Source organism: Myotis yumanensis, unplaced genomic scaffold, assembly GCF_028538775.1.
Source record: "Myotis yumanensis isolate MYYU_CA2020_CCGP unplaced genomic scaffold, mMyoYum1.0.hap1 SCAF_10, whole genome shotgun sequence".
NCBI lineage: Eukaryota > Metazoa > Chordata > Mammalia > Chiroptera > Vespertilionidae > Myotis > Myotis yumanensis.
This window is the reverse complement of record NW_027223761.1, coordinates 70,853,057-70,857,890: the sequence shown is the minus strand read 5'-3', so window position 1 is coordinate 70,857,890 and position 4,834 is coordinate 70,853,057.

Below are 4,834 nucleotides of genomic sequence, written 5' to 3'. Positions count from 1 at the left end.
TTGCTTTCTTCCATTTCTTTCATTTGTGACATGTTTCTTTGTCTCCACATTTTGGCTGCTTTCCTGTGTTTGTTTCTATGAATTAAGTAAAGCTGCTATGGCTCCTGGAATTGGCAGCATGGCCTTGTGTAGTAGGTATCCTGTAGGGCCCAGTGGCTCAGCCTCCCCAGTCATCCACGCTGGGCATTCTAGGTGCACCACTGTGTGGGCTATGGGTACAATCTTATTGTAGTTGAGCCTTGATTGCTGTTGGCATCACTGGGAAGAATTGACCTCCAGACAAATTGGCTGTGAGGACCAGCTGCAACTACAGTGGAAGAGCTGCTATGCAGGAGGCACCCCTATGGAGCAGAACTTGCTTCAGTGGAGCTTTGATGCTCACTTAGTCTGCCCCTTGAGTGTGTTGTTTGTGGATGTGTAGAGTTATAATCTGGTATGGTCTGAAGCTGTCCACTGGGTGCTCTGGCTCTGAGGCCTCCTGAGAAATGCAAAGTTAGCCACTGCCTGGGGCCACTTGACAGGAGCTACAGAGCAATCTTCAGATGGCTGCTACTCATATTAGGCTTGCAAGTGCCCAGGTGAGGCCCAGCTGTGAATTGAGACATGCTGATACTAGTGCCAGGTCTTGGACCTTTTATTGATAGGTTTGGGGCATGTTGACACCAGCTGCTACTTGTTTGAGAGATTTTAGCAAAGTCTGAAGCCTGAGCCAGGATAAGCCATTCATATGGAAAAGATGCTGCAAGCAGCTTGGGTGAGACTGCAAATTAGATTGGCAGGGCCTCAGGGAATCATCAAGGTGTAACAAACAGTGTACTTCAGGCTGATGGAGACTCAGATATGGTTGCCAGTTATCTCTGCCATTGGGAAGGTCCCAGCACAGGAACAATGACTCTTACAAGCACCCCCATCTGGGAGAAAGCTGACCCTGAATTCTTGCCCTCATGACAGACAATCCAGTTCCTCCCAGTGCTGCCAACAGCAATTAAGGATCCCCAAAGTCGCCTCCCAGCACTGGAACTCAGAGGAAGTGGGACCGTATAAGTCCATGTGCTGGTCCTTTAAGAGGAACTGTTGGGTCTTCAGTAGCTTCTGAGTTACTTAGCCACAATCCCTGCTGATTTTTACACCCTGACATTACAGGGACTTCTCTTCCCAGCTCTGGAATCCTGAGCTGGGAGTCTGTTATGAGGCTTGAACCCCTTGCTTCTCATGGGAGGCCTCTGCAGTGGAGATTTCCCTCCCGATTAAAGGAGCATCACATGTGGGTGTTGGACCAACTGTTCTGCATCTCTGCCCTTCTACCAGTCTTAATGTATTTTCTTCTTTACTTCTCTAGTTATAGGATTTCCATTCTGCCACTTTAGTGTGGTTCTGAATGATGGTTGTTCTGTATTTTAGTTGTAATTTTGATGTGGTTGTGGGAAATGGCAAGTACCTGTGTTTACCTATGCCACCATCTTGGTTTCTTGTACCTATAAAGCTTTCTTAAAAAGTATCTTTTCCTATTAAATGAGTATTTGTTTATGGTGGAAAGTTAAGAAAATAATGGTAGACAGAGGAGACATAAATGTGATCAGTGGTATTTCTAATACCTTAGATCAGTGATTTTCAACCAATATGTTGCAAGCATTTTTAAAACATGCAATACCTGACTCTTCAGTCAGGGGCACTGACCTCTTTTCCATTAGATCATCAAATAAAAAAAAAAATGACAACAGCCAACACATCAATAGCAGTCCGGTGTGAATGAATAAAAAACATACCTTTTTTTTGTCAGTTCTGCAAAAATTGTAATATATTTTTGATGTGCTGAAGAATTTTACTAAGTAGTTATGTGTGCCATGAGATGAAAAAGGTTGAAAAGTGCTGACTTAGATATATACCTGTTACCATTTTGTGGCTGGAACTTTTATAGAGGGCAGATTTACATAGAGCTAATGAGCTTGTGCATCCTTTCCAGGCTCCAACAGAAGCCCAGATAATTCTGTATTCATCATTTTGTCTTCTTTTCCTAAAATGATCATTCCCCATATTTTATAAACTTTATTTTTGTACAAAACCAGAATTCAGTTTTATTTCCAGATTGTTTATTTACAAGTACATTTCATTTTATGAAAAATAGGCTCGCCGAAACCGGTTTGGCTCAGTGGATAGAGCGTCGGCCTGAGGACTGAAGGGTCCCAGGTTCCATTCCGGTCAAGGGCATGTACCTGGGTTGTGGGCACATCCCCAGTGAGAGATGTGCAGGAGGCAGCTGGTCGATGTTTCTCTGTCATCGATGTTTCTAACTCTCTATCTCTCTCCCTTCCTCTCTGTAAAAAATCAATAAAATATATTTTTTAAAAAAAGAAAAATAGGGTCATATCTTACTAGATTTCATTTTCTGAAAATTATCAAAATCTCTCCATGCTGTTGAATAGTCTATAATTATATTTTATGGGGTGTTTTCTTTTGCCATATGAGTATACCATTGTTAAATTATATATTTTTTTCTACTTGTATTTTATACTTGTTAAATTCATGCAGTTGATCTCTTACTAGAAGGGATAATTACCTAGTACTCTCTGGTCATGAGTTCTGAAGTATTGCTATCTATATGGCTATTTCCAGAAGTGGAAGAAAAATACCAGGGAAATCATTTGTTTCCTCAATATTTCTCTTCCTGTTGTAATATTACTGTGTATTTGGGTGAAGTTTGGGGTGGTTCTTTTTTTAGTTAGAATTAATCCAATTTTCCATAATATGTGAAACAATTACATGGAAATTATACTTGCTAAGATTTATTTAAAACATTTAAAATTTATGGCATGCTTATTAGAATTACTAAACCATTTTAAAATATAATATTTGTCTACTTCAAAAAGATAAAAACAGATTGGCTACATTAGCTCTTGCACACATTATTTGTAGCATGCATATTAGGTATTCACTTATAGCAGCATAAAGTCTTAATGACAAAGCCAATAGTCTAATTTTTAAAAGTATATGATGATGATTTTGGAAATCCAGAAAATGCCTACAATGAAATGTAATTTCATCCCCAAGAGTGCAGAGTTATAGTCCAAATTTTAAAATAACAATGGAAATATGTTACAAAGGTGAATGCATTTGGTTTTCAGTAAGTCCACAAACATGATCAGATATCTTTCATGAAATGAGTTAATGCTGATAAATATTAAAACAACCATTTGAATGTGGGTGTTAAAAACTATTGCTCATCACAGGTATTTCCTGATTTATGAGTTGTTTATATTGTGTGTGCTAGTGTACTTCTACCACTGGTGATGATTTTTACCAGTTTACCACTGGTTCAGTCTATCAGTATGGTAGATTGAGCTGACGTGGGGAGTGTGGAGAGCACATTCCCAATTCATGGAGTTGTTACAATGCTATCAAATTAGAAAGCCCAGCTCAAAGGCAAAGAAGAGAAATTCTGAGGAACCAGAAACTAAGAGGAAAGAAAGCCAGGGCATGAGAGCAGGTTCAATCCGAAAGCCCACAGAGCTATTGAAACTTGGCACAAGCCTAGAGGGCTAGAGGTTTACAGATGAGGGAGAGGCTGGGTTGATTCAAGGCCAAGGACCCTGTGTGCCTGGAGGTAAGTCTCCTGTTTATGCCCAAAGCTGGGACAGACTTAATCAGGACCAATCCTGTCCATTGGCCCTGGGACACAGAAAGCACAATGAGTACCTTGGGTAACAGGTAGAAAAAGTTACCTATGAGGAAATGGAACCCCAAGTCTCTTCTGGAGATGGGGGAGTTGAACTAAGAAAATTTTTTTCAACAAATACTCATTTGTTGAGTATTTGTGTTATTAAGAACAGCCATGAACCTACTGTTTAATTTCTTCACAAATATTAACTTATTTCACCCTGATAATGATTTTCCGAGAAAAATCTATTTAGTGAAAAATGACAAATGCAAAACTGCCCCGTGGGGGTCTCCTCCTTAGCTTAGCTTGCATGGAATTCCCACAGGAAAGAACTTGCTAACAGTGATCTAAGCCGGAAATGACAAAGCCCATATGAAAACAAGTAGGATACAAATGCAGCAGACACCATAAACAGGAGAGTACTTTTCATTACGGTTCATAGAGAACTATGTGGAAATGGTCCTATTTTCTAGGTGATAGAAGTTGAAGTCTCAATAGTTTTAGTGACCTACACAGGCACTAAATGGGGAACTAAGATTAAAATCTAAACTAGAGACCAAACTCTTGATCACCAGTCTTTATTTTTGCCTACAAAATGAAACTCCTCACAAGATAAGGTTGCCAAACTCTGAATCTATGTATATGTCTAAATACAGATAACCACAGAGACACATTTCTATCAATAATAGCTATAGTTAAGTTAAAAGTACTAGTTAAAAGAAATATACACCCAAGACCAGGCAAGTTCCTTTTCTCAATGTAAGATACACCTGTCATTAATTTTTTGTTCCAGTTTTCTCCTCTAGGTTCAAACTTAGCCTGATTTTCTCTTCCCAAGGCAGAAATCTTGGGACTTACCTGCTCTCCTCCTTCCAGACATGGCAAGGCCTTAATGAACTCCTCGCCCCATCAGGGGAGAGGCATGGTTTTTTCCTTCGGGCTCTGGTAAGTAACCCCAGAGCTATTTCCAACAGTGGGTATTCATGTTTTACCTTCACTGTCTGTTAAGGAAAAAGTTCCAGCTGTCAGGCCTCTCTCCAATTGAACTAAATCCCACAAAAGAAAACATGGTAACATGGTCTAAACTTGACTTCAGGGTTTCTCCAGTCAGAGCTGGTTTCCTTGGTTACTCTATGCAGTTCCCTCATCCCATTCATATTCTTCCTTTCATGGTGCCTG